Below are 12374 nucleotides of genomic sequence, written 5' to 3'. Positions count from 1 at the left end.
GCATAAACCACATCTAGAGTTTTTCAGTTGTAGGAACTGGATTTTATGGAGGACACTAACAAGCTGGAGTGTGTGCATGTGACTTATAAAAAGTTTGAGAGATGTAGTTTCTGGGTAATTAATAATTTTATTAATTATTGAGAGCAGATAATTAATAGAAGTGGCATTCTTGAATGCCAAAGACCTCTCCTGGAACCCACTCAAAACTTACATGCCCTTGGAAGAGTGAGTATTCCTAAGGGTAGAAATCAAATCTGATTGGTTAACAATTAATGAGAGAATGAATATTATAATGAGTGGTAGGCTTATTCTAATGAGAGTCTAGGGGACAGGACTTTGATCACTCAGTCCTGGTCAAAGAGACGTATTTCTTCCCAGACCATCCCATTCTAGACAAAAGGGGGAATCCACTTCCATTCCGACCTGTCTGACACAATGGGCTGGAATGCACCAATTCATTTAAACTTGTTTTTCTGGTTGGATAGGGTCTGAACAAGATTGAAGGGAATGTTAGAGAATGAGGAAATAGGAAGGAAAAAATCCTGGATCTCCCCAGTTGTAAATGGTTATTAATATAAGAGAGAAATAATCATTTCTCTCATGCAAATAAGGGCTTCGGGGATGATGAGGGTAACTGAAGACCATGACATACAAGGACTGGTTGAATGAACTATGGGTGATTAGCCAAAGGAAGAAAAGATATAGGGTGGTGGCATGATAGCTGTTTTCACATATTTAAGGAGTTATTATAAAGAAGAAGGATTATGAAAAAAAGGAAGGGGCATCATAGTTGAATAGATATAAGACACGGGATGAAAGTTGTAGAAAGGCAGATTTCAGCTTAATGTAAGGAAAAAAATCTGAATAATCAGAGATGTCCAAAATTGCAATGGGCAGTGGAGTTCTCATTTCCAATGGAATTTGAATGGAAAAATGTCTTGGTTACTTTAGAGGTGATTCCATGGCTCTGAGGTCTTTTCTAACTTTGAGATTCTGTGATTCCGTTATTCTGTTTGTTGTAAGCAGTATGTACATTTATTTCTCAAAGAAAATTATCTTTTCATGCTGAATTAATGCAAAGTGATTTTGAAGGATGAGTGGGAATTAATTAGGTGAAGAGAAAAAAGAAAAGACATGTGAGCATAAAAGCCTAAGCAAAGGCAAAGAAGTGAGAAGGTGTTTCGCATGTTTTGGGAACAGAGATTAGATGACTTTGGCTGAAATGTGAAATGTGAAGGGGGGATAGGCAGGGGAGTAATTTGAGATAAGGCTGGAAAAGTAAGGTCATAGGGTAGTATCAGGTTTTGGAGGATCTTGAATGCCAGGCATAGAAGTTTAAATTTTCCTCAGTAGGCAATAGGGAATCAGTCACTAAAGATTTTTGAGCAGATCACATGAACAAGTCTATGCATAAGCAGTATTCTCTTGGCATCAGTATGACAGATGGATTGAAGTGGGGGGAGGGTATTGATGGGAAGACTGGGAGGCTTTGGCAAGAGCACAGTTAGATGGCAGTGAGGGTCTCCTTTAGACCCTCCTTTAGAGGGTAATGGCAGTTGGACCAGAGAGGAGGCAATACACGTGAGAGATTTTGCAGAGATGTAATTTATATGACATCTTAATGGATTGGATATGATAGGTAAGAGTGAGGAAGGAGTTAAAGGTAACCTCAAGAAATCAGTTAATAAACAGTTATTAAGTTCCTATAATACGCTAGGCTTTGTGCTGGGGATACAAAAAAAAAAGATAAAAGACAATCCCTCCTATCAAGGAGCTCACAGTCTAATGGGAGAGACAACATGTGAACAACTATGTACAAACAGGATATATACAAGAAAAATCAAAGATAATCAACTGAGGGAAGGCACAAGAATTAAGGGGAATCCGGAAAGGCTTCCTATAGAAAGTAGGATTCTAGCTGGGACTTGAAAGAAGCCAGGGAAGCCAGGAGGCATAGATGAGGAGGAAGAGAATTCCAGGCATGGTAGACAACCAGTGAAAGGGCTTTGGGTCAGGAATAGTAAGGAGGCCAGTGTCACTGGATTGAAGATTAAGTGGTGGAGTGTAAGGTGTAAGAAGGCCAGGTTTTGAAGGACTGTGAATGCCAGAGGATTTTTTATTTGATACTGGTGATGATAGGGAGCCACTGGAGATTATTGAGTAGGAGTATGACAGAGTCCAACCTGTACTTTAGGAAGGCAGCTGAGTCAGTGGTGGATAGACTGCAATGGAGGGAGACTTGAGCCAGGGAGACCAACCAGCAGGCTATTGCAATAGTCTAGGTGTGAGGTAATGAGGGCCTGCACCAGGGTGGTAGCAGCATCAGAAGAGGAAAAAGGACAGGCCTGGAATTCTGTTGGCTATGGGGGTGATGGGAGAGAGTAAGGATGACACCTGAGTTGTCAGCCTAGGTGATTGGGAGGATAGTGTTGCTTTTGATAGTAACAGAGAAGTTGGGAAGAGGGGAGAGTTTGGGGAGGGAAGGATAATGAGTTAAGTTTTGGACATGTTGAATTTAAGATGTCTATGGAACATCCTGTTCTATATGTCAAATAGGCAGTTGGAGATGTGAGAATAAAGGTCAGCAGAGAGGTCAGGGCTGGGTAAATAGATCAGCATGGAGATGATAATGGAATCCTTGGAATCTGATGAGATCATTAAGTGAAATAGTTTAGAGGAGCAAAAGAAGGCCCAGGACAGAACCTTATGGAACATCCACATAACTCCAGCAAAGGAGACTGAGAAAGAGTGGTCAGACAAATAGGAGAAGACCAGAAGAGAGTTGTGTCATGAAAACCTAGAAAGAAGAGAATGTCATGAAGAGGATGATCCACAAGTTTTGGAAGTGGGAGACTGGATGAATGGTCGTGCCATAGAAAGAAATGATAAGTAAGGTGGAGGGACAGGTAGAAGAGGAAAGATGATGAGCCTGATTTTATGACATGCTGATTTTACTTTACAAATTTACAAATGCTTGGAGGTGGGGGAGGACATCCAGTAAGGGAAAACTATTAGTATTTTGCTGGAATACAAAGATTGGGATCAGTAGACACAGTGACTAGACCGCACTTTTCTAGGAGTTTAGCAGGTAAGAGGAGGAGAGAAGATAACATCTTGAGGAGTGAGAAGGGTTTTTTTTAAGAGAGGAGAGAAACTTTAACATATATGTAGGCAGAAGGACAAAAACAAGTAGTAGTAATAGCAGCAGCAGTGGCACCAGTAGCAATAATGTTGATAATAACACTATAGTTTCGTATATATTATACATATTTCATATGTATTATACATATAATACATATCATACAGGCATACCTCATTTTATTGCACTTTGCTTTATTATGTTTCATAGATGTTGATTTTTTTTTTTTTTTACAAATTGAAGGTTTGTGGCAACCCTGCTTCAAGCAAATCTTTGGCGCCATTTTTCCAACAGCATGTGCTTACATTGTGTCTCTGTGTCACATTTTGGTAATTCTTGCAATTTCCAAACTTTTTCATAATTATTATATATGTTATGGTGATCTGTGATCAGTGATCTTTGTTGTTATTCTTTTAATTGTTTTAGGGTGCCATGACAGCACCCATATAGGACAGACAACTTAATCAATAAATGTTGGGTGTGTTCTGTCCCACTGATCAGCCGTTCTCTCATCCCTCTCCTCCTTGGGCCTACCTATTCCCTGAGACACAACAATATTGAAGGATGTTACATAAACTTAGTTGATAAAGCAGGGGCAGAATTTGAGAGGATTGACTCCAATTTTGAAAGAAATTCTACTGTGGATAAAATGCTATCAAACAGCATCACACGCTACAGAGAAATCTCTCGTGAAACGAAGAGTTAATCAGTGTGGCAAACTTCATTGCTATCTTATTTTAAGAAATTGCCACAGCCACCCCAGCCTTCAACAACCACTACCCTAATCAGTCAGAAGCCATCAACATTGAGGCAAGACCCTCCACCAGCAAAAGGATTGTGACTTGCTGAAAGCTCAGATAATGGTCAGCATTTTAAGCAATAAAGTATTTTTAATTAATGTATGTATATTTCTTAAAAACATAATACTTAATAGATACAATATAGCATAAACATAACTTTTATATGCACTGGGAAACAAAAAAATTTGTGTGATTTGCTTTATTGTGATATCCTCTTTATTGTGGTGGTCTGGAACTGAATCTGCAATGTCTCTGAGGTATGCCTGTACACACACACATACACACATATGGATATACATATATGTTACTCTAGTAGCTGGAAAGTGCTTTACATACATTCTTTCATTTGAGCCTCACAAAAACCCTTTGAGACAAGGATTTTGCTGTTGTTGTTGTTCAGACCTATATGGGAAATTCCCAGTGTGGAAATTCTTCTATAGATGAACATCTACAGTTTGTCTGCAGCTTGTAATCTTGGAAGGTTGCCTAGGGCACCGAGTAGCTAAATGACTTGGCCATGGGCGTACAGTGCATGATAGAGGTAGGGCTTGAATCCAGATCTTCCAGACTCTTAAGATTTAGATTCTATCCACTATCCCATGCTACCTCCTCATCCTCATTTCACAGCTGAGAAAACAGGCTCAGAGAATTTAAGTGTTTTTTCCAAAGTTGCACAGATAGTATATGTTAGAGGTGGAATTTGAACCCAAATCTTCTTGACTCCAAATCAGCCCTCAAATTCACTGTGTCATGCCATAGAAAAGAGATTGAAAGTCAGTTACTTTTGTACAAATAAAAAGCTTGCATTTTGGCTTCAAGTAATATACTTTCCTCCTTTCCAAAGGAAGTTATTACAACATGAAAACTGCTCAAGTCAAATGTGATAGGGTAATTGTACTAGAAAAGATAGCTCTGCTTCATTTTAGAGTTGGTCCAAAATCAGGCAGAGTCTCATGAATTACATGCTATAAAATTCAACCTTATGGAGATTCAGTATGCCAGTTTCTGGTCAAGGTATCCATTTGAAATATCCTTAAATCTTCAAATATTGTAAACTTGATATTGCATGGGTAATGTTAGGGTAATGTTGTTTCACTTGATCCCATGTGTTTGGAAACCCTGCATCTTTCCTCCTTTTCCATCCAAAGTTGTAGCCTTTCTCCAACCTAATTGAATACCTATCTAATATACAGATATGATTCTTAAACAACAAAATGAATAAATATGTTACCTGCTCAGAGAGACCCTGGTGGACCTACTAATGTTTCATATAAATAGCCATTATCATTTCTCTACAAATGGTGCTATTGCCATCAATGTCTTCATGCATTCTCTTGCTGAAGCAGTGAACTCTTCATTCTCAGCATTTAGTTTGTTAATTACTTACTCCATTGCTTCACAGCCTTTATTAGCTTTAAATGATATTGTACTTTCGATCAGTCCTTCTAGATAACTGCTAAGGTTCATTCCGTTCACGGCGATTATGGCTTCTTAAGTCAAATTGGTCTTTCCTAGTTCTTGAGGATGTGGTTTACATATGTTTCTCATCTACCAAAACCATGTTTGTAAATGAAATATTAGTGGATTTAAGCTCCATTTTTTTCTCTATAGGATCAGCTATAGAATATCCTGCACATTTGTTTTGGTTCTTGTTGCACTAATAAACTATTTTACAATAGTAGGCATTCCCTACTCTGTGCTGAGAAGCCTATGGCTATGCAGTTTTCCAGTGGGATCTATGTGTCTGTCTAACACATCAACTCCAACTACACTTGGATTCATAGGATTTGGATATTTATGCATAACAGCTATTGTAACTGTTTCCCATGGGTGTTGGAAAAGGTGCTCTGATGTCCAAATCTTCATGGTGCCAGCAACCAGTACAATGTCTGGGTGGTGCAAAGGGACACTAGGGGAAAAGAGGCAACATTCCCCCCTTTATATTGCTAGCAACAGAATGCGTAGGTACTGAAAGGCTAGAAAAGAGATTAAAAATGAGGCCTGGGCTAAGATCCTATAAGACAGAAGGAGGGATCAGTGATGCAAGTGCAAGGGTTAGCCATGGCAAGAAGAAGGGTTGTTTATCCTCTGAGATTGGAGAGAAGAAGGAAAGAATGGTTGAAGACACAGAGAAGTTTTGAGTTGACAAGAAGAAGACATGAAAGAGTGCAGCAGGCATGGTCTTAGCTGTATTGTGTCTAATTTTTTCAAGCGAGTGATTTTCCATAATCATTTCAATTCAGCTCTTTCCCCATTGTGATTTATTCATAGTTGTGATTTTTTTTTTAATTCAAAATTTCAGAATTCCAAAATTTGACTTCTGTGCATCTATAAAAGTGGAAATTTGTTCTACCTACCTCACAAGGTGATTGTGAGGTCAGTATTTAAAGCTCTATATAAATTGGAGTTATAATGCATTCATAGAATGTTTAATACTGGTGTGTTAATTGGTTGAATTGAGTTTCTCTCAAAATTTTCACCTAAGATGTGAAAAGTTAACTCTCTGTAAAATGAACATGAAATTCAACTAATATGTTAACCCATCGTCCTTCTTCATTAAGAGAAATTTTACTTTCAGTTTATATTCATATGGAGAGAAATTTGTATTTTTTTTCTGAAAGCAAATTATACTGATTATGAAAGTTACTGATTGCTTAGAAACTGAAAGCCATTTCTTATTTAATGAGTGTGCAGAGCTCATAGAAGCAGAAAAGTAAGATTAAAAGAGACCATAAAATCATCTGATCTCTATTTCATTATTTCTGAGGTATTGGGGATATTGCCTCCATTAGTACAAATCATAACCTATCTACATCTCCTCGTCTTGTGTGACTCTTTTCCATGTCCTCCCATAAATTCTCCAAAGAAGATCAATCTATTGGAAGCTTTCATCTAGGTTCTTCACATTTTGTGAATACCCCTGAAGCATATCCATCCCTAAGAGGGAGGGATAACATCTGGTGTACTCTCCTGATATGCTAGAAATATCAAAATGATTTAAGCCAGTAATATTTCCAAACTCTAGGGTCAGGGACTCCATGAAAATTCCAGTGAGTTTCTGGGGCTGACAGATCTCCATGTTTATTATAGATGCTATTGGGATCCTACTGGGTAGCTGCTCTAGACATGTTTGTGCATTGGGGAAAGGGCAGTTGTTTTGGGGAAGACAACAAAGATCTAACATGATCAGAGCAGCTATAGGATTTAAAAATGATAGTAACAATAAGTTCAAATACACTAACATAAGCCCTTCCTATCCAATCCAATCCAATAAATATTTATTGTCTACTTTGTGGCAAGCATTGTGCTAAGAGCTGAATACAATTAATAAAAAGACAGTCTCTGCCCTCAAGGAGCTTACAATCTAAAGGGGGAGACAATACACAAAAGGATGCAGGAAAGCAGAGCAGGGGAGATAACTGGTACCTAACATGGGGTTATCTTGTTCTGTGGAGCTGAGACCAGGCAGAACAGCAGATGCAAAATGAATCTATGCATTCCTTTCAGATATATGTATCTAAGATTAATCACATGTTGTTGTTGTAGGTGGGGTGTACAGGGTATTAAGGGAAGATGAGTACCTCTGGTGTGAGGGCTGCTGAGTCCTTTTCAGAGCTGCTTTCCATGTTTGGTGTCCACCTGCCACCCAACTCTCACCTGTGGCTCCTAGAAGCTGTAGCATGCACAGTGACCAGACGGTGGTAAACTGTCTTGGAAGATGAGCTCAACCAGGTGGAGGGTAACCCAACAGGCCTCAAACTTATCTGTGAGTTAGGGGGATGTCTACCCCAAGCATGTAAAGACTTCCTCCAGTAGAATGGTAACTCTCCACCTTCCAACTGTTTGGTTTGACTCCACAGATCATCATGGACCCTGGTTCCCCCTGCCATCTCCCCTCTCTTTGCCCCTCTCCTTTGCATCTTCCTTTTGTAGGTGTTGTCTTCCCTTATTAGATTGCAAGCTCCTTGAAGGCAAATACTATCTTTCTTATTTGTATCCCCAGTGCTTAGCACAGTGCTTGGCACATAGTAGACAATAAATGTTTATTGGATTGAATTGGAATGAATTGAATGAGTAGTTTTGAAATTGCAACTTGAAAACTTCTAGTGGAGGAAATTCACAGCAGACATAGGAGTAGGGAGGGACATCTGGTTCTTTGATCCACTGGGAAGTATGCCACAGGTTGGCAGATTTAGAGAAGGTTGCACCATGGTGGGGTGACTCAGCTGTGGTTAAGTGTATGTCTCAAAGGGTTCCCCAGAGAATGTGAGGAAAAAGAGCAGAGGGCACAGTTGGCAGAATCAGAGCTCTGGCCTGGCCTAGGGAGTGGGGAGGGTGATGAAGCCCTAGTCAAAATGTACCAGGAAAGGCTGAGGGTCACCTTCCCACTTTAGCCGCTCACCCTGAACCAGGAGCCAGGGGCTAGGAGGACCAGAATCCATAAGTGGGTTTTTGCTAAATCTCAGAAAGCCAAATTTCAACAATCTGGGTGGGAGAGTTGGATCTTAGCCCTTGCTCTTACAGGAGCTCCAAGACTGTATTTCTTCCTTTCTAAAATGAATGGGTTGGACAGGCTCTATGGTCCCTTCTAGCTCCAACAAAGTAGTCTTTAGTCTATGATATTTGGGTTCCATTTGGTGCCATCTCAGTTTAGTGTAAATCTCAGTAAGAGTCTTCCTTTGTGACCTTAGGGAAGTCACTTCCTCATACAGAGCTTCATTTTCTGCCTCTGTACAATCAACTGGACTAAATTATTGACAGGTTATCTTCCAGCTCTAACATTCTGTTGTAATACTTTGAGAATTTTCTTTGTGGAGTAAGCAGGGGAATGGATTGGGGCAGTTGGCTTCAAGGCATTGTTTAGCCTCTTCTCCTGAAACATCTATCAGTTTACTATTGGTGGTTTTAATCTCCCCTTCCTCACCCAAGAAATTAGATGCTAAGTGTGAAGAAACAACTGACCTTAGCACCTAGTTATCAAGGCTAATTAAGTAAGCTCCCACCAATCTCATGGTATTCTAGGTCTCTGTCTTCTCCCAGAGGGTGGTATCTGCCCCCAAACCCTGTATGGTGTATATGGTGTTCAGGGAGGACAACAGCCATGAAGGTGGCTGAAGCAGGTGCTGTGGAGCATTTAGAACTTGGCCAGGCATCAAAGATGCCAAGGTCATCCGCTGCATCCCAGGCCATCACCAGTCATCTTGACTTTTGTCCTCCTACTGGACTTTGATGACTCTGGAAGAGACAGTGAGGCTGATAACTCTGTGCAACTCTGCCTCACTTAAATCCAATTCACAGGCAAGTCAAGACATCACCCTGTAGTGTCATTGGTCTTCTTCAAAACAAAGGACAAACAACAACCCCAACACCCCACTGAGAACACCTTTCATACCACTTTTCACAGGTGGTGTTGTTAATGCTTGCCCCAGATGCAAAAATTCCTAATTACAGCTCTGTTTCACTATCATGATAGATGATATCATTTGACTCAGTGAGATTACTTTTGTTTTACTAACCTGGAAGTAAGATGGATTTTCCTTTCAGTTTGACCTAAGCTACTTTTGTTATTTGAGCTTAGTTTAGGCTTTTTTGATACTGTCTTTTCTGGCTTGTTTTGTGGCTTCAGTTTATGGGATGTAATTCACATTTATCACATGGGATACATAGAAAAATAAGGCCATTAAAAAAAGTTTGAAAATGAGAAGCCCATCCCCCATATATAGTTTTTTAAAAATATTTTTTATGGCAGAGCCTTTGTTTGTTGGGTTGATGAATCTGTCATTGAAATAAAAATCCTGACATCTGCTTCATTTGTTTGTGATATCTTTTAAAGATGACAGTCGAAAGCGTATTCTGCTTCTTTGGTTCTTATTTGTTTAGGGTTTCTATTATGTTAGGGAATTGTTCACTCTCCAGAGTAATTTTTCTGAGGCCTTGGATAGCAGATGCCTACAAGAGCCTAATAAAAAAGCATCATTTTTATCTCATTTGGAGGCGGTTTAGAACAGAAATTGAAATATGGCTGAATCTTAATCTCAATTAATAATTCTAAAATGTGAAATCACAGATACTGTAGTGTTAGTATAAATTGCAACACATCTAAAAATCCTGCTCACAAGAGCTAGAGATTCTAATGCTCAGTTTTTCATTCTTCTAATTTCAAAATTAGATCAAACATCAAAAATCTTGTTTAGAACATCAGTGTTATGCATATTTATGCTGAAAGTTTTCACATTCATCAGGAAGATTTAAATTCCTCTTGAGAAAAAAATCTGTATTATAAAGAACTAGGATATAAATATTCATAAATTCTTCTTTGTTTATGCCTTCTTCGACGTGAGCAGAGTTACTCTATAAGTTTATAGGTACATTTGAAAGCTTCACTTTTCAACATTTGAACTGTTAAGATGACAGTGGGAAAATATATAGATTTGTTTTCACTGTGTGAATTGCTTTGGGACAAGGACATTGTGAAGGCAAGAATAAGACATGTGACCTGTCCTCTGGGAGAATGCCAAGGCAGTCTTATCATTCACTGTTCTTTAATTGTGAAACTCTCATTTCAGGTCAAATTCACGTCAATAAATATTTATTAAGCTCCTGCTATATGCAAAGCACTCTCCTAGGTGCTAAGGATTCAAGGATAAAAATTAAATAGTCTCTGTCCTTAAGGAACTTAGATTCAAGAGGGTATTGTAACATGTGCACAGGTAAGCAAATACCAAGTACATTCAATGTAATGCAAAGTAATTTCAAGAGAGAGGACTAATAAGTTGGGGGTGGGGAGAATCAGAAGGACATCTGTATAGAAGATGGTTATGGGGAAGGGCTTATGTGGTAGTGTTCAAGGAAGACCAGCAACTCTGGTGTGATGCCTTGCCAAGCCCTTTTTAGGGCTGATCATCCACCCTTGGTGTCCACCCGCCACCCAACTGTCACCTGTGGCAGCAGCCATACACCAGTAAAATCATTTTGGCAGACAGGCTAAACCAGGTTGAGGGTAACTGACCAGTCTTGAACTGGTAGGTGGGTTAGAGGATGTCTATCCCAAGCATGGCTTCCTGTGGTGGATTGGGCAGATGAGAATAATTTATTCCAACCGCCACTAAGGTAACTGAAGCAGGTGCTATGGAGCTCTTAGAACTTGGTCAGGCATCAAAGATGCCAAGGTCATCTACTCTATTCCAGTCCTGACTTTTGTCTGGCCACTGGACTTTAATAACTCTGGAAGAGAGAGTGAGGCTGATGACTTTGTGCAACCCTCCCTTCCGTAAATCCAATTCATAGGCAAGTGAAGACATCACCTTGTGATGTCATTGATCCTCTTCAAAAACAAAGGACAAACAACAATATTATGGGAAAGATTGGAAAGGGGAAAGCATTTGTTAATGATTCATTGTTAATATTATAAATATATTACAAATATACACGCATATGCGCATATAAATTAGCTTAAGCTAAACATAGAAAATTATATGTACATATATTAAATAATATAGCAAATTATAACTTATTTCACAAATCATATGTGCACATATAATTTGTTATATATATGTATATACAATTTGATGTATTGTTTATCACATACTGTTTTATATTTCTGTATATATACAGAATTCTGTATACTTTTTGTATAATTATATCTACATATATTAATATAGAGTTTGAAATATTGTTTGGTTATAATTTACTATGATTATACACATGTATATATATGTGTATATATATGTATATGTATATATACATTATACTGTTTGATTATTTTGTTTCAAGCTAAGGTTTCCTTTGGCAGATTGATAAAAGCAAACATACTAGTGGGGGCCTGTGAACAAAGTTTTGAGCATGTAGTGACTCACAGGGTACTTTGCTTTTCTGGGGAGCCTACGTACAAGAGAGGGATACCCTAGGGACTATCATATTTCACTCAAAACCCATCTCTCCTTCTAAATTACCTCTTTATTTTTACAGCACCTCCATCATCCCAGTCATCCAGATTTATAACCTTGGAGGTATCCTTCACTCTTTTCTCTTCCTCAGCCCACTATGTCCAATTAGTTGCCAAACTGCATTTCTCTCATTCACTTTACCCTAGTTCAGACTGTCATCACGTTTAACTTGGACAATTCCAGTCCAGTTGGTGTTCCTGTCTCTAGTATCTTCCATCTCCAATATATACTCCATATATCTGCCAAATTGATCATCTTAAAATACAACTCTGTGTCAACCTGTCCTCCTCACAAATCTCTAATGGCTCCTGAAGCTGAGCCATATATAGAAAAGCTACACACACAAACATAAATAGACATGTGTATATTATTTATATTCTTACACATATATACAAACATGCATGTATACATACCATGGATGGCTTATGAAGCTAGGATATCCATCTATCTATCTATCTATCTATCTATCTATCTATCTATCTATCTATC

The 12374-nt window shown here is 38.7% G+C and overlaps 1 protein-coding gene and 1 pseudogene across 3 annotated transcripts in view; one reads left to right on the top strand and one right to left on the bottom strand.

Moving 5' to 3' along the window:
* Positions 1–12374, top strand: part of CUNH9orf135 (chromosome unknown C9orf135 homolog) — a 149353-nt gene that overhangs the window by 95652 nt on the left and 41327 nt on the right. The gene's annotated exons all lie outside the window — the stretch shown is intronic.
* LOC114025696 lies at positions 5224–5805 on the bottom strand (annotated as a pseudogene).

This window comes from Vombatus ursinus, unplaced genomic scaffold, assembly GCF_900497805.2.
Source record: "Vombatus ursinus unplaced genomic scaffold, bare-nosed wombat genome assembly UNPS02014832.1, whole genome shotgun sequence".
In the NCBI taxonomy this organism is placed as follows: Eukaryota; Metazoa; Chordata; class Mammalia; order Diprotodontia; family Vombatidae; genus Vombatus; species Vombatus ursinus.
This window is presented reverse-complemented; position numbering and strand designations above follow the sequence as displayed.